The sequence below is a fragment of the Mesocricetus auratus genome, unplaced genomic scaffold, assembly GCF_017639785.1.
Source record: "Mesocricetus auratus isolate SY011 unplaced genomic scaffold, BCM_Maur_2.0 Super-Scaffold_100676, whole genome shotgun sequence".
Classification (NCBI taxonomy): domain Eukaryota; kingdom Metazoa; phylum Chordata; class Mammalia; order Rodentia; family Cricetidae; genus Mesocricetus; species Mesocricetus auratus.
Genome location: NW_024429266.1, coordinates 154,106,416 through 154,125,293, shown reverse-complemented (window position 1 = coordinate 154,125,293; position 18,878 = coordinate 154,106,416). Strand labels below are relative to the sequence as shown.

General features: G+C 39.8%; 1 long non-coding RNA gene across 2 annotated transcripts in view; it reads right to left on the bottom strand.

Moving 5' to 3' along the window:
- LOC106021214 overlaps positions 1 to 18,878 on the bottom strand; it is a 293,439-nt gene that overhangs the window by 180,792 nt on the left and 93,769 nt on the right. For both annotated transcript variants that reach the window (XR_005873623.1, XR_005873622.1), the window contains exon 2: positions 3,992 to 4,272. This is a non-coding gene — a long non-coding RNA (uncharacterized LOC106021214). The remainder of the gene's footprint in view (positions 1 to 3,991; positions 4,273 to 18,878) is intronic.

Below are 18,878 nucleotides of genomic sequence, written 5' to 3'. Positions count from 1 at the left end.
ACACTTCTTTCCTCTTCCTCCTCCTCTTCTTCTTCCTCCTCCTCTTCTTCTACAAAACTGTAATTCAGAAATGCAAGTAGCTTTGTTCTCTCTAAATAAGAATAAAAGGCCCATGAGTCTTGTTGCTTCCTGGCCAGCACTCTGCAAGAGCTGCCAAGCTCAGAACATCACTGATGCAGAGGCACAGAGAGCAATGAGACAAGAAAGAATCACGGTCCCCAGCTGACACAGAGGGAGTTCCTGATAGATTCGCAGGAACTCCTGGCCTACTTGGTATAATATGGAATCTGAGATATAGATTTCTTGTATTATCATTATCTTACAGTAAAAGTATATAAGAAAAGAAAGATGATTGGGAATAGGCAAAGAGGAATTCTGAATCCTTCAGTTAACCTCAAGTTAACTGTTGACCCAAACTGGGAAACACACACACCTACTTGGAAATGTGCTGTCACCTAATGACCTTTCCAGTGCAGACACTTGCTCAGGAAATGGGACTTTCGAGGCAGGCAGAGTGAAGATTGCAAGTTATTATCAGTAGCCCTGTCATAACAGCAGTAGAGCCAAAAAAGGAAAAACAGTGTGCTCAATTCTGTAACATTTCACATGACCCATGACCTTCAGTTCAGTGAAGCTGGATTCTCAGACAGACTTAGCTATGGCTAAGAACACATCTGTGACAGGATTAACACTGCTTTCGCCCCTGTGGACAGTTAGGACTAATTTAGTGAGCACCTAAATGGACTTAGTCCTTCCTTTCTCCATGGGTCAAAGGCCCTGCATGGCTTACTGCTGTTTGCAGAGACTTTTTGTTGTTGCCTCTGCTGTTGATACGCTCTGTGGGTTTTCCCCTTTGACCCCCAGAACAGCCTTAGAAGGTGGAAACTATCATTAGTTGTGGTTTATGGATGAATACACTGAGTCTTATGGAGAAAGAACACTAATCTCCCCAGGCATGGCAAGCACATTCAGCTCAGGCACATTCAGCCTTCTGTGATCCCTACTCTCCACGGTGCCCTCCCATTCCATCCTCCATGTCACAGGATAACTGAATGGGAACACCCCTTTCCATGTTACTTTCCTGGACAGATTAGGTATGTTCTGTTCCAGAAATGGAAATAGAAAGGAAAAATGTTTGGCCCATGTATTAAAAGTGAATTTGTGCATGTTTTTACTAACCATAAGTGGGACCTCTAATATTGCTGGGGAGAAAAATAGAAGATTAGTTATTTCAGGAGAACAGAATTATATGACTATAAATTTGCCTGTATACAATTGCCATGAACATCAATGCTGCCTGAAGCCCAAAACAACTTAATCTAGTTGATGTATTCTGATTTGCTCTGGTTCTCCATGGCACAAAAAAGCACTTGAAATTGCTTTTTTAGTCATTTTAGTTTTTGAAATAACACACAAAATAAGGCCCTTTATAAAAATTTAGGTTTTTCTCATAGGAAACAATTGTTACATGGAAAGATTTTAAAGTAAGGTAGGAACTATTGAACAATAAGATCTGGATTCTGTTCCATGGTACAACACTTGTCCATCATAGGAAAGTCCCTGGGTTCAATCCCCAGCACCTTAAGAAACTAGGACGAATTGGTACAGGAGACCGCTTCCTGAACATAACTCCAGTAGCATAGACAATGAAGTCAACAATTAATACATGGGACCTCCTGAAACTGAGAAGCTTCTGTAAGGCAAAGGACACAGTCAGCAGACAAAAAGGCAGCCCACAGAATAGGAAAAGATATTCACTAACCCCACATCTGACAGAGGGATGATCTCCAAAATTTACAAAGAACTCAAGAAGAAAGTCTCCAAAACACCAAAGGATCCAATTAAAAAGTGTACTACAGAACTAAATAGAGAATTCTCAATAGAGGAGTCTAAAATGGCTGAGAGGCACTTGAGAAAGTGCTCAACATCCTTAACCATCCGGGAAATGCAAATCAAAACAACTCTGAGATACCATCTGACTCCTGTCAGAATGGCTAAAATCAAAAACACCAATGACAGTTTATGCTGGAGAGAATTTGGAGAAAGGGGAACACTCCTCCACTGCTGGTGGGAGTGCCAACTCATACAGCCACTTTGGAAATCAGTATGGAGATTCCTCAGAAAAATGGGAATAAGCCTACCACAAGACCCAGCAACTCCACTCTTAGGCATATATCCAAAAGATGCACATTCATACAGCAAAGACATCTGTTCCACTATGTTCATTGCAGCATTATGTGTAATAGCCAGAACGTGGAAGCAACATAGATGCTCCTCCTCAGCTGAAGAGTAGATAGAGAAAATGTGGTACATTTACACAATGGAGTACTATTCAGCAGAAAAAAACAATGGAATCCTGAAATTTGCAGGCAAACGGATGGCACTAGAAGAAACAATCTTGAGTGAGGTAACCCAGCCACAGAAAGACAAACATGGTATGTACTCTACAATCCCATGGCCAGAGAGTCTGGGAAACAGAACTTTTATCCAATTACTGATGGAAACAGAGGCAGACTCCCACAGCTAAACACTGAGCTAAACTCAAGGAACCCAGTGACAGAGAGGGAGGACTGCTGAGCAAAGGAGTTAAGACTGGGCTGATTTAACCCCCAGAAACAGCTGAACTGAACAAGGGGGAGCTCTTGAATCTCAGACTGATGGCTGGGAATCCAGCATGGGACTGATCAAGACCCCCTGAATGTGGGTGTCAGTGAGGAGGCCTAGACAATCTATGGGGCCTTGGGTAGTACATCAGTATTTATCCCTGGCATACAAATGGATTTTTGGGTGTCCATCCCACAATGAGAGATGCACTCTCACCCCGGACTCTTGGGAGAGGGTCTATGCCCTGCCCTGGATGAAATGACAGACTAAGAATACCCCCATGGAGGGCCTCACTCTCCCTGGGGAAAGGAGGGGATATTGGAGGGGCTTGGTGGAAAGGTGTGGGATGAGGGGAGGGAAAAGGAGAGGGACCTGGGATTGACATGTGAAGCATCCTTGTTTCTAATTTAAATTTAAAAATAAAAATTAAAAAAAGAAACTATTGACTAGTAAAAAGAGATGAGCTATCAAGCCACAACAAGGAAAACAGTTCTCCCAATGCCAACTGACAGATGCTTATCTGAGTGACCATAGGGATGATCCTAGCTCTATGACATTCTGGAACAGGTAAAGCTAGAGAGGGAAAGCATTAGCACCTGCCTGGAGGGAGTGGGAGGTGGGAATGAGGGGCGAGTTGGTAGAACACACAAGGTTTTTAAGGTAGTGAAACTCCTTTATATCTTAACATAGAGTGGTAGATATGTGTCATAATGTTAACCAAACCTTTAGCATGTACAATGCAGAGTGAACCTAAAGTAAACTGTGTACTTGTGATGTAATCTAATACAATTAGTATAATAAAGTATTGGTACTGCCTCATGACCAGTTTAGGAAACCATAAGTGCAAATGATATCACTAGGGAAAACTAGAAGAAGGTGTTGGGGAGTAGGGAGGCAATTCATTGTACTTGCCTTATATTTTTCTCGTAAGCATGAATTTACTCAAGGGATTACATTCTTAATTTTAAAAATTAGAAGTGAAGCTGAAGAGAAGCACACTGCTTCTTGGGCCCACAGCGTCTCTGGAGATGGCATGCCCCTTGTGGGGGGAAAGGAGAATATTCTCAAGGCACCCTAACACCTTGGCACTTGGGCTGTGACAACCACAGACTATATGAAAGGTCAATTTAATCGTCTCAGTGAGTTGGAAAAGACAACGCAGACTTTGTCCCAAGTAGAATTCACCCCTTGAAGTCCTAGCGATGGCAGGAGATAAAACAATACTCTTTATCAAGGCAGATTAACCAGCAAAGACACGTTTTCTCTCCATTTATCCTATAGGCTTCTAAGGACAATGGCCCTTTTGTCCTTGTACCTGCGGTGGGGGCAAGGGCCAGGATGGAGGCTGATGAGGGTTAGATGAGGTCATTTGCTTCAGATTTCTTACCTGCATCTCCAATGATACATCCCACTTTATAACACGCCTTCCATTGAAGAGCAGAGGGATGTGAGCAAGTCCCAGCCTTACTGGAGGAGAAGGATAAGATGAAAATCCTAGCTGGAGGGAAATAGAACATGGCTGTGGCCTGGTTCAGCTTTCAGGAAGACTTCAGGCCTAGATGTCTTGAAGGTCTTGTGGCTCCCTTGACCTCAGCCTCTAGCGCAGCACCAGGCACAGGGCAGGGGCCTCAGTAGAGGCTCGGCAGGTGAATGAACTTTGGGTCCTGGCTGTAAGAAAAGAATACAGAAAAATAAATCATTCACATCAACATCAGGTTTACCCAGCTGCTGCACTAACGTTTCTTGGCTCAGGGTTTTACAGACATGTGTGTGCTCTTGTCCTGCATTCTGAACCCTTGCTTGGAATGGGATCTGTCAGCTTGACTTTCTCTTTGCCTTCTTTGGGGAACAATGCTCCAATTTTACTTTGAAGCCACCAATCTTTCCCCTCCTCTTTAAAATCTGAAGGTTGAATTCAATACTTCTATTCCCTAAGGGGGTTGTGTATGGCCAGCCAATCAGGGTGCTGTTTCCATTTTTCAGAGAACAACACATAATTCATGCTGGACCCATGAAAATCCCCTCCTGGAAACTCAGTGGATGGTTTGTAGCCTTCTTTCTGCGGATGACCTGGTAAGCCTGAAGTGGAAGGGCTAGGATATGGCTCTATGGGTAACACACTTGCTGCTCATGTGTGAGGATGTGAGTTAGATCTCTGGAATCAACATAAACAGGTGGCCTGCCTGTAATCTGACTCCTAGAGCGATGCAGAAGAACCCAGGGTCTTCTGGCTAGCTAAACTAGCTGAAGCAGCAAGCTCCGGGTACAATGGAGAGACTTTATTCATTGAGACTTCTGCCTCAATGAATAAAGTGGAGAGTGATTAACCAAGACTACTAGCTAGCATCAGCTTTGAGTCTATCTACACACACACACACACATACACACACACACACATACACACACACACACACACACACACACACACACACGCATGTAGACTTAGCTACCATCAGGGGAAAACTTTTTTTTTTCAAAATAAAACCAAAACAGAAGGAAAGTAAGGAACAATTTGCAAAAGAATAGCCTCTGTGAAAATAGTGAACAATATGAACTGGCCAAGCTGGAAGCCAAGGAATTCACTGGATCCTACCATAAGACCATCAAATTTCCAGAAAGTTGTATTAGATCAGTCTACTCTTCTCCTTTATATTGAAGTCTCTATTGTTATTCCATATAGTCCTGTCATTCTGGTTAGAAATCAATAGGAAAATTGGAGTTAGAATGGTTGTACCAAAGCCTCATCCACCTTTCTTGGTCCCTGTCATACCTCTAAATGGATATAGAACATCTGAAATGGAGTTCTGGAAGTATTGCTACTGAGTTCCAATAAAAGGCACATATCACATCGTCATTGTTGCACATCACCATGGATGTGAACTTTCTAGTGGCTTAGAAGTTTGCATGTAGTACAGTCCTGCCCAGTACCTGGCTCACTTCATGAGGACAGGATCCTGTGCCACTGTCCCTCCTCACCCTTCATCCTCCATTTAAGAGTAGGAGTGGAGCTCGAGTGAAGGAAGCCTGGATTCAGAAATAACATTAATTCATGGGTGAGGCAAAAAGAAGGATAACATTGACTTTACTACACTTTTCATCACTTAACCTTATAGAAAGTAGCCTACATCAACTACTACCGTAGCACTCAGAGTACTTACTGCTCTCCTAGTCTTCATTTCACCATCCTTTACAATGCTTTGTGTTAGGTCCTGTTATAATTCCTCCTTTATACTACATGAAATATACCCAGAAAACTTAGAAAATCTACTCTGATTCCTGAGCAGGATTCAAACCAAGTAGCGTGAGCCAGGATTTCAACCACAACACAACCTTGCCCTTTTGGTAGCAAAGTCTGGAATTATGCATCTATCATTAGCTTAAGAATTGTGACAATTTGGGTTGTACTTGGAAGTTAGTCTCAGCTTCTGGGGTGGAGACACAGAGAGGTGATTTATGTCAAGTTAAAGAACATCTGATAGCTCCTATCACTGAGTAATTAGGGACTATTATAAGCCACAGTTATTAATAAAAAGAACACTGTCTTAAACACCATCCAGGGAAATGTTGTGCTCTTTATTGAACACCTTTATGAAACATATTCTGTATTCTTTGGTTAAATTAAATTGATATTAGCTGAAAATCACCAGTTTTAACTACAAGATGTTTTGTAAGCATTATAAGCATTATGATAACCCTGCAGCAGATGCAAAGAACAAATGGCTGTCTTGATAACCATTATCAGGAGGGAAAAAACGACTGATACTAGACACTAAGTGTTCTTCCCTACCTCCCTGCATATAGGGCCACCCATTGTGTGTCTTGGAGCTAATATAACTGCTTTTTAACCTTATATTCATTGCTACATTTGTTATATTGCTGGTGACAGTGGTGTTTTCTGTGATTGTTAGTACAGCTTAACTTCTTTGATGGATATTGTTTACAAGGTTGTGCTAGAAGATGCCCTTTTGCCTTTTCAGTTTCCCAGGCTTCCCACCTTATATTTTTAAATGGGGGCACTTAGGTTATTCTTAAGTCAGACCATTATCAAAACACTGGCAATTAATATTTTAATATTTCATACCAACAAAAATTAAATGCTTAATGTATGTCTTAGGCTAATGTATTTTATATACACATTTTTCTTCTGTAATTGAAAGTAGTCTTAAATTGTTAATTAAAATACAATTAAACCATTTCCCTCTTATAAGGATTCAGGCATTATGCTGGCAGAATGCACTCAGGCAGTACCCTGGTCAGCTCAGGGTTCCATGACTACTAGTCTGGAGGCAGGAGCAAAGGACCCCTTTAAAAGACCCCTGTCTCTTTCAGCACTCTCTTTCCCTATCTCTTTCTGTTCTCTCATATCTGTCCCCCTCCTCTTTCTCTTTCCTTTCCTCTCTCCTTCTGTGTGTGTGTGTGTGTGTGTGTGTGTGTGTGTGTGTGTCTTTATGTCTTTTCCCTTCCTTCCCTCCTCTTTCTAATAAAACTTCTCACTTAAACCTGGCATGTTTGTCCCTCCACAAGATCAACCTTACCCGACATGGAATCCCGCCAATGTTCCCCACATGCATTATTATCATAACACCCCTTCCTTTTCCTCTCTCTAGGACCCCTCATAACCCACACTCAAACACATGGCCTTTTTTCCTTTAACTATTAATGTTAAACAAACATATACCCAAATGTAAATGCATAATTATATAAATAAAATCTGTTGCATCCAAGAAACACACCTTAATATCAAGAATAGGCAGCACCTCAGAATGAAGAATTTAAAAAGATAGTCCAAGTAAATGGACCTAAAAAGTCAGTCAGTATAGCCATTTTAATATCTGGCAAAATAGATTTCAAACCAAAAATATAGAAAGAAATAGGGAAGATCGCTACATACTATCAAATGAAAAATTCACTAAGAGGATATTGAAATTCTTACAATCTATTCATCAAACACAAGGATATCCAAGTTCATAAAGGAAACACTACTGTAGTTTAAATCATGTATTGATCCTCACCCAGTGATAGCGGGTGACTTCAATACTCCCCACTTGACAAAACACAGGTCATCTGGGCACAAACTAAACAGAGAAACGCTGGAGCTAATTGATGTTATAAGTCAAATAGTCCTAACACATATCTACAGAACATCCCATCCAAATACAAAAGAATATATCCAATTTCAAATTGTACTACTGAGCTATAGAATAAAAACAGCTGTGGTACTGGCACAAAAACAGAAACATTGATAGACTTGACACACCAGAAATAAGTCCACACACCTATGGACACCTGGGTGTTTTTGTTTGTTTGTTTTATAAAGAGTCAGAAACATACACTGGAAAAAAGACAGTATCTTCATCAAATGGTGCTGGTCACACTGGATGTCTGCATGCAGAATAATCTAAATGGATCCGCACTCGTCACCCTGCACAAAACTCAACCCCAAATGTATCAAAGACCAGATACACTGAACCTGATAGAAGAGAAAGTGGGCAATAGTCTTGAACTCATCAGCACAGGAAAAGACTTTCTGAACAGAACACCATTAACAGGCACTAAGATCAACAATCAATAAACGTGGCCTCATGAAACTGAAAAGCTTCTGCATGGCAAAGGAAACCATCATCCAAACAAAGCAGCAGCCTGAAGAATGGCTACACATCTGATGGAGGGCTAATATTCAAAATATATGAAGTCCTCAAAAAATCTGGACATCAAGAAAACAAATAACCCAATTTCAAAAGGGGGTAGATATCTAAACAGAGACTTCTCAAAAAAGAAAACTCAAATGGCTAAGAAGCACTCAATGAAATGTTCAACATCCTTATTCATCAGGGAAAATTCACAGAGATGGAGGCAATATACACATCATCAGAGGAACTTCCTCCTGTAGCAAATGGGAACAAATACAGAAACCCGCAGATAGACAATATACTAGTGTCTTAGGGTTTCTATTGCTGTGAAGAGACACCACAACCATGGCAAGTCTTATAAAGGAAACCATTTAATTGAGGTGGTAGCTTGCAGTTTCAGAGGTTCAGTCCATTATCATCATGGCAGGGAGCATGGTGGCATGCGGACAGACATGATACTGGAGAAGTAGTTGAGAGTCCTACATCTTGCAAGCAACAGAAAATGAATTGAGACACTGGGTGGTATCCTGAGCATAGTCAGTCTCAAAGCCCACCCCCACAGTGGCACACTTCCTCCAAATCCACACCTCCTAATAGTGCCACTCCCTAGGAGGTTATGGAGACCAATTACATTTATATACAGAGAGTGAAAGACCTCAAAACACTCAACCCTAAAAGGGATGTTTCTATCAAATCCTTTTCCTCAGGGCTCAGGGAACTCTGAGGAAGAGAAGGCAGAAACAGAGTAAGAGGGAATGGAGGATGCCAAGGAGTCAAGACCTCTTGGCACAACATCACTAGCGCACACATGAACTCACAGAGACAGAGGCAGCACACACATGGGCTGCAGGGGTCTGCACCAGATGGGATCCTAGAGCTGAAAGAAGATGCATTCCCTCATCTTTAACCCAGATGCTATCTCCAACTGACAGCAATAAAAACTAATTTTCATCAAGAGTCTCACTGGGGAATCAAACCACTCAGCAGTAGATGGCCAACACAAAACGAACTCAACAGCATTTTTGGAGGTCCTGTGTCTCGTAATGTTAAGTCAGGAACATTTTTGTTTGTTTTTCCTATCTTACGGGTCCTTTGTGTACATATTATGGCTTCCAGTTTTAGGTTCTTAAGAGAAAGGGTACAGATTCAGAAGGGAGGGGAGGAGGGAGGAACTGAGAGGAGCAGGGAGACGGGAAACCATAATCAGAATAGATTGTATGAAAAAATCTATTTTTGATAAAAGAAAAATTAAAGGTAACATAAAATTATAGGATGAAACAAAATAACATACAACTTGAAGAAAAAGAAATTTGCAGATAAATAGATGGACTAGAAACTATTATACTGTAGGAGGTAACTCACCCAGAAAGACAATTGCCACATGTTTTCTCTTGCTTATTGAGTTGTTTTGAATTTTCAGATTTAAAGATATAACAGCAAAAGCCAGAAAGGGTCCATTGGAGGAAAGGTATAGTAGGACTCAGGTGCTATAAAGGGGAAGCCTGAAAGTGGGGTGTACTGGGAAGGGGAGGATAATTCAGAGGATGCTTGAAAAATAGGGAAGCATATTACTTTAAAAACTCACTGACACATACAGACACATATATGAATATATGTATAAATCAACAGTAGTTAAAGAAGAGGGACATGTCATGGAGGGACACAGGAGGAGTGGAAGGGAGTGAGGGAAGGGGAAATTATGGAAATATAGTACTTGTGTATGTGTTTCACAAAAGAATAAAAAATAATTAAAATACAAGTTAGAGTCAGTGAAATACGGTACTGTGTTGTTTTCTATAAGCCATGTTAAGAACCAATAATCATAATTAAAGGAGTACATTATGGTGTTTTGGTGATATTAGGCATTCGGGCCTAATATCAAACCTCAGAGTGCACATAGGATCCTTTACTTACACTATATTTCCTTGCTGACTGCTTATAGTAACAGATATACCTTGCACCATTGACGGAGGTGAGGTTTAGAGCATATAGACAAGTTTTCAACGTCACTTTGATTCTGAAGTGGCAAAGCCAAGATCTAACTTCAATATTTCTAATATAAATTGCATTCTGCTGCCTTCTGTGTGAAAGACTACCATCCACACAAACATATGCAAGAGATTCAGCAAATATCATTAATGAGCCTTAGCATGTGCTGTGTAATAAGGCACACAGGAAGTGATAACCCACTCCCTTACTCCCCCCACCCCCAGCCTGCAAGACTGTAAAGTACAGTCAATGAAGACTCTCACTCTTCTTCCCCAAGGTTGAGTAGTAACAACAATCCTTGGACACTGATCTGAAGGTCAGGGGTCAATATGCCTTGCAGCTTGGTACAGATCATTCAGTTGTTCATTTTGCTTTATGTTTTCTGGGGAATTATCTATACCATATACTTGTTGTGTTGTCTTAGACAACTCATGAGAGCTAGTACGTTCATGCATTCTTTCTTTCTTTTCTTTTTGTCCCAACAATCAGAACATTGATTGCATCTTGGCAATCATTCTGCAGGAAATTAATGTTACTTCCTTCATGTGTTTATCGCTCATAGTATGAAAGAAGAGAATATATGCCTTATACATTTGCTCTATGTCTTATCAAATGCATAAGATTGTATTATTCAGCTGCTGCCCCATGCTTGGGTAATTGTTTTGCTTTTAAAAATAAGAAACTGCAGCTGTCTCTTAATATTTTAGGGGAATTTGTTTCACCTACATGAATACCAAACTCCGAGGGTATCAGTGCATTGGGTAAATGTGATGATGTTTGCATACCCATACAGACCCTTCTGCGCTCCTCAGAACAACACTTTATACAATTCTAGCACTAGATGTGTTCATTTGTTTTGCTTTTTGTTGTTTTTTTTACATTATTATTTTGAGAATGATAATAGAGGAAAAGGTGTGCAGATACAATTCAGATTTAGGATTCTAAATCCATGGTTTGTTTAATCTGAGGATCTAGGGCCATCTGAAATTGCCAAGGAACTGTGAGCATACATTCGAATTAGGAGTCCAGTAGCAAAATACTTGTAATGTTGCCAATGCTGCTTGTAAACTTTATGTCAGATGGGTAAGGAATCCGTGAGTTTCTCATAACATAAAACTAGGTAGCTGTATATGCGTGTATGTGCCTGTGTGTGTAAGTGAGCTTTTGCATGTGTGTGTTTGCTGTATGTGGGGGGGGGAGGATTTGTGCGTGGAGATATTGTCTTGCCTGGCTAGAAAACCCCCAGGAGTCCTCCTGCCTCTGCCTTTCCAGTGATGAGATTAAAAAGTGCATACCACCACACCTGGACAGTCTACATAGCTTCTGGGATTGAGAAGCGTACCTTTTCAACAGAAATGTCTATCCAGCCTGCAGAGCAACTTTTATTGTTAGGACATGGGTTTGAAACTTTCACTTAAATACATCTCACACACTGAGAGGTTACTCAGTGTCAATAAACAATTTATTGCAGTCATTTGGAAACAAGAAAGGGACCTCTGACATTTCCAGAGCTTGTGACACTTCAGGCTTAGACCCTGTTGACAATCTGTCTTAACTGACTGTGAACCATTGTCTAGGCAACCGGTTTGCATCAGATAGGAATATACACTGATACTACTACAAAACAACTCCCACACCTAAGGCTCAGGGAATGCTGTGGAAGAGGGAAACGTTGTGAAAGCCATTGTAAAAGCTATGAGATTGTCTCCTAGAAACATCAGGGGCTACACACATAAGGTCTCACTAACATGACTGCCTAAACATGAACTGAGCAACAAAACACCAACAGACATGCCCAACTGGACGAGAGTTGGGAGAGCCCAAGGGGCCTCCAATCACATATAAAGTACCGTAAGCAACTAAAGAATGTTAAGAGTGAGAAATGGATTTCCCTTAGGAAGAGAACATCGATTGGTTATCTAATACCAAATATCAAATGGTCATCCCTGAAAACATACATACAAGTGACATTATACACTGAGTAGGTTATATTTATAAATATATGTATAACAGAAATACACACACACATATGCATCTAGCAACAATTACTGAAAAATAAGGCCATGAACTTGGAAGAGAGCAGGGAGGGGTATATGGGAGGATTTAGATAAAAGAAAGGAAAGGGGGAGTTGATGTAATTATATTGTGTGTAATCCCAAGAATGAAAGGGAGAAAAAAGAAGATACATCTGCACTTTGTCCCATCAGCTCAAGCGTCAGTGTCTAACACTCTCTCCACCCTACACATGAAATCCTGTTTGCATTTGCATTCTTTTAGTCCTGCTACCCAATTAATCTCCAAGTGTTACTAATTCTGCTTGATTGCTAGCTTTACAATCTGTTTGCTGCCCCACCCCAACCACCCTTACTTCCAGTCAGGACCATGGCCCACCTAAATGATTACATCAGCCTCTACGTGAGTTACCTGATCTTTTCTGCCTTTGGCCCTGCTGCTTGTTAAGTGAAAAGTCTAATCATATCACTCTCTGGCTTAATCTCTTCAATGGCTTCCTGTAGCTCTTCAGATAAAGCCCCAAGTCCATTGTACAGCTAGCAGGCCCTGCAGGAGGGGCCTCGTTAATTGTCTGAGCCCCCATGTCCCTCTCCTCCATTTCTCTGCTTCAGTCAAGTAAAACTAATTTCAACAATTCCAGTGCCCCATTTTCAGACTCTTATACATGTGTAAAACACCCTCCTTTTTCGAATCTATAGCTAGGTTCTGCATTCCAAGGATGGTTTGCTCTCCTCCCATGTCTCCTACTGAAGGATTGTTTTCTCCTTTAGGATTATCCTATCCAGTCATCAACTTCTTGAGAGCAGGTACAGTCTGCTGTACATCAGAATACACTAGTCTGTTCTAGTCTGTACATCTACTTGGTCAGTGATCGTCCCTTGCTGTGTTTTGTTTCTGGTGTTTACTCTTTAGGCCTTTTCGGGGGGCCCACTACCGAGCTCCCAAATAAGTCACACATGGAAGCTTAGCCTTAGTTAGGAATGCTCAACCTTAGCTTGGCTTGTTTCTTGCCAGTTTTTCTCAATCTAAATTATCCCATCTGTCTTTTTCCTATGAGCTTTTATCATTCTTATTTCTTTATATCTTTCTTTCACTCTTACTCAGTGGCTGGCTGGGTGGCTGGCTGACCCCTAGCATCCTCCTCTCATTTTCTCATTGTTCCCTTCCTCGTTTCTCATTCTATTTATACTCTCTGCCTGCCGGCCCTACTTATCCTTTCTCCTGCCCTGCTATTGGCCATTCAGCTCTTTATAAGACCATCAGATGTTTTAAACAGGCAAAGTAACACAGTTTCACAGAGTTAAACAAATGCAGTATAAATAAAAGTCACATGTTTTAACAGTTCTAACTTCTGTCCTATTCTTATGGTTTTTAGGAATTGAAACAAATATTGTGTGATCATTGGAGATTGTGTAGGCTTTTTTGCTGCAGTTGGTACCTTGCCTTTTGGATGACTTCAGAGTGTCCCAGCCAGCGTACAGCTGACAAATGCAATTATGTACATTTATCTGTCTTTTGTAGTTGCTGTTCTTTGTGTATCATTTTTCCCACTCCGGAATGTTTTTTGAGATAGGGTTTCTTTTTTGTGTAACACCCTTGACTGTCCTAGAGATCACTTTGTAGACCAGACTGTCCTTGAACTCAGAGAGATGTGCCTGCCTCTGCCTCTAGGGTGCTGGAATTAAAGGTGTATACCAAACTGCCTGGCTTGGGACTGGTTTATTTTTTAGGAAGGTAATACGAGGCTTATTTTCAAACTATACTTGAGTGAAACTGAGATTTTAAAAGGAAACATTATCTAAAATATTATTAATAAATATGACAAAATTTGTATTAAACTCCATACCATGCAAGACACTGAACTGTATTTTATTCAGTGCATGGTACCTTTGATACACAAAATTTTTAATTTCCCTGTAATCCAATTTCTCTATCATTGCCTATATATTTTGCACCATATATAAAAGTGGTTACTAAATCCCACTACAGGAAGCTTCTGTTTTCTGTTTTTCTTCTAAAAGTTGTATTAGCTTTTAACCCATTTTCAGTTCAGTTTTGTAGAGAAAAATATCAACCTTCATTTGGACGAGTTTTTCCAGCATCTTTTTTTAAAGGTAGCCTTTCCTCACTAAACATTTGACCATGTATGTAAAAGGGTGTGTGTGTGTGTGTGTGTGTGTGTGTGTCTTACAAAGTCCAGACAACAACCTTATGTGTAATTCCATAGGTAAAATTTACCTTTCTATTTTTTTAAACATGTCTCTCACTGGCCCAGAAATTTCCAAGTAGCTAGCTGCATATTTAGTGAACCCCAGGGATCCAGCTGTCTCCACCCTTCTGGCACTGGGATTACAAGTGAGTGCCACTTCATCTAGCTTTTTTCCCCCCAGTGGATTTTGGGTGAATGCACTCAGCTCCCATGCTTGTGAGGCAAACCTTTACAAATGGAGAAATCTCTCTCACTCCTGCAGGAGTTATTTCTGAACCCTCTCTTGTATGTATTTAGTCTATATTATATTCAATTGTCTTTATGCCTGTATTGGTTACTCTGAATTAATCATAAGTTTTGGTATCAAAAGATGGGATTCCTCCAGGTTTGTTCTTTTTTCAAGATTATGTTGATTACTCACTATTTTCCAGAGTCCATATAAGTTTTTAGGGTGCTTTCCTATTCTTACCAAAAAGGTCAAGGAGATTTTGCAGAGACTCTCTTAGTAACATTGGTTAGTGTGGACATTTTAACAATACTAAGTTTTCCAATACAGGAACACGGATGCACTTCTATGTTTAATCTTTATTCATTTCTTTCAGTAATCTTTACTGTCCTTCATGTCTTTGGTTGAATTAATTATTAAATATTTGATTCTTTTCGATGTAAATGAAATTTTCACAATGTTTTTTTCTGATTGTTCACTGTTAGTATATACAGAAAGATGTCTGACTTAGCCTTTTCATCATGACTCTTAAGCTAGCTCCTTTGCTGAACTGATTTATTAGTTCTAATGGATTTGTTGTTTTTATTTTTCACAGAGTCCACAGGGTATGTCACCTACAAACAGATAGGATTTTACTTCACTTTCCTTACTAGGGATATGTGGTTTTCCCTTGCCTAATCTTAGAAAATGTTATAAGTTTTGGCCACTGGATATGGTCCTGCTCATAAGTGGTCACTGTGTTAGCATACATTCCTTGTAGTCCAAACCACTGATTAGTATTACAAGATGCTAAGTTTAAAGAACTCTCAGGTGTCTTTTCTCCATCAATTGAGGTGATCATTATTTCTGTTCTAGTCTCTCTGTCAATGTTGTGTTTCATATATTGACACATCTTTGCACTCTATGAATTAATCCTACTTGGTCAGAGTGTACAGACCATTTAATATGTTGCTGACTTCACTTTGCTAGTATTTCACTAGGAATGTTTGTATTCACGTTTCAAAGGAATATTGAACTATACTTTTATTGTGGGTGTCATTCTCTCACTTTAATGGTCTCCTAGGATGTGTCTAGAAATACTTCTTCCTTTTCTGTTTTATTTGTTTTAAAAAGTTTGAGGAGGATTTGTGTAATTTCTTCTTTCAGAGTTTGGTGTCATTCAGGAATATAGCCATCATATCCAGAGCTTTTAGAGGGATTCTTTTGTATTTCTCACTCAGTCTCCTACCAAGCAAAAAGATCTGTTCAATTTTAGATTTTGTTCTTTGTATTTCTTCATGATTTAGTGGGTTTTATATTTCTAAGGATTTTTCCGTTTGATGTGGGTTATCTGCTTTATTGGTAGCCCTTTGTTTTCCCTGTGGAATCACTAGCAATATCCTTCGTTTTATTTCTAACTAATGTAATTTGAGTCTTCTTTCAGTCTGTGGAGCTAAATGCTTGTCAGGTTTGTTGATCTTTTCAAACGATCACCTTTGGTTTCAATTTTTTTCCCCTCTGTTGTTTTCTGTTCTCTGGTTTATCTCTGTTCTAATCTTTATTCCTTCCTTCTGATAGCTTTGAGTTTGTTCTTTTCCTAGTTTCTTAAGTCGTAAAATTTGAGGTCTTTCTTATTTGTTAATATAAGCACTTACAACTATGAATTTCCTCCTTGATCCTTCTACTGCATCCAAGAAGTTATAGTATATTCTATTTCCATGTCCATTCATTTCTGCAGCAGTGCTGTGCGTTTAGATTTTTCTTTTGTTTTGTGATTTCTTTGAGACACAGTCTCACTGTATCATCTTGGTTGGCCTGGAACTCCCTCAGGTTAGCCTCAAAAGCATAAAGATCTGCCTATACCTGTCTCCCAAAGTTCTGGGATTAAGGGGATGTTCCACCACCTTGGTGTTTTTGTTTTTGTTTTTGCTGGATCTTGGAAGCTAAACAGGGTCAGGTTTGATTAGAACTGGATGGGATATTGCCTGTAGAGCCATCTTCACCCTTTAGTGAGTTTTCCTTTGTATACTCTGAGATCCTGGAGTTACATATATACACAATCACAATGGTTGCATACACTTGTGAACTGAGTTTTCATTAACATAAAGTATCCATCTTTCTCCTGTCTCTCTTGAAATGTCCTTTTCCTTGTATTGGTATACCTATTTACCTCTTTGGGTAATCATTTGCACCTTCCTTCATACCTACTTTCAATCTGCTTGTGTCTTTAAATCTAATGTAAGTCACAGATAACACACTCCTATTATATGCTTCTATCCATTCTATCAGTTGTCGTCGTTTGATTAGGAAACCCAATCCATTTGCATTTAAAATAACTACCAATAAGGGGAGAGACTCTCTCATTTTGCTGTTGCATGCCTCATAGATTTTTGCATTGTCTGCCTTTGATTTATGATAGTAAATGTTGGGATTTCTTTCTTAATTTCCTCTGCTATTGGGTCTGTCTGCTGGCTTACAACAGAGTCCACCAGCTACACTCACTTCTTTCCAGTCATTTTTCTTTCTGTTTCTTAGAATCAATCTCCCTATTTTCCTCCTATTTGGGATTTAAAGTATAAGTTTTCAATTATTAAAACACCCGTGCCTGCTTCTTTCTTAGTTTCATTATCTCAGAATAACATTTTTCCATCCTTTTACTCTAAGATGGTATTGAGCTTTGGTGGAGAGGTGTGTTTCTTGGAGGCAGGCTGGATCCTGTTTTCTAATCCAATCTGTTAGTATGTGTCTTTTTATTGGGTAATTAAAACCACTAATATTCAGAATTATTTTAGAAAGATGTAGATTAGTTCCTGTGGTTTTATTGATTTTGTAATATTTTCTTAAGCCATCTTTGAGTAGCTGTGCTGCTTTTGTTACTTACACTGTGTACTTAATATCTTGTTATTTACTCTGTGTACTTAATATCTTGTCATTTATTATCTGAGTGAGACACATCAAAGAGAGAAAAGGACATTGGACACTGACTTTGTAAAGGTGTTGGAAGTGACCTCTGTTGTGGAAGGGATATAATGCTGGGTGGGGTAGGGGCAACTCAACAGCATTGGTTTCTCAATGGCTGGGAAGTTCAAGATCAAGGTGTCAACTGATTTGACGCCCAGTGAAGCCTATTCCTGGTTTGCCTTCTCGGTGTGCCCGCCCCAAGTAAGTCAGAAATAAGAAATACAGGCAAGCTTTTAGTGTCTCTTCCTTTAAGGGTTCTGCTACTATGGTGACGTCCCACCTTTATAGCCTCATCCAAACCTAATTATTTTTCAAGGATGTATCTTAAATACCATCACACTGGGGATTAATCCATCAACAACCACATTTTGAGAATGTGCAGATATATTGTAGTACACCAAATCCCAGCTGCAGCACAAGCCATTATGAACATATGGATTTACTTTGGCAAAAGTTACACTAAAAAAAACACAGAACATGGTAGTCATTCAAAATACGCAGAGTCAAAGACAACAGGAGTCTTTCTTAATCATTTTTAATTGATTAATTAAGTAAGCAATGTTATGCTGCTGTGAGGTCAAACTCAGGACCCCTTTGAATGCTAAGCAACCCACCTACCACTGAGTTACAGTTCTTGCATTAGCCCATTCTCCCTCGCCCCTTCTTAAACCATTTATGATCTAGCATGTACTCAGTATGAGTATATAACTTATTCATTCCTGTATTCCTTTTTAGAAATGAGTAAACTAAGGTAGGTAACATAAGGTCACACAGGAGGAGGCAAAGCAAACATTTGACTTTAGGTTTTTGCATGGTGCTTCACAGAATGGAGTTCACAAAAGCTATCATTGTTCTTCTAATATTTGTAAACTCAACTAGAATGAAATACTTCAAGCCAAATAAATCTTAGGAGAGGTCTCCAATTAAACTAGCATGGGTCACATGCCGACAGCCCAGAGGTCAGAGTACTATGATTGGATACTGTTATTTTTCAAAGGAGAAAACAAATGTTTTTTTTTTTTTTTTTTTTGGTTTTTCAAGACAGGGTTTCTCTGTATTGTTTTGGAGGCTATCGGTCCAGCCCAGCCTCGAACTCACAGAGATCCGCCTGCCTCTGCCTCCCGAGTGCTGGGATTAAAGGCGTGCGCCACCACCGCCCGGCGGAGAAAACAAATGTTTAAAATCAAATAGCCCAAACAAGAGCTTTCCACCATTCCATGTAAGATTTAGACCATGGCTTAAAATATACTTGCCAGATGATAACACC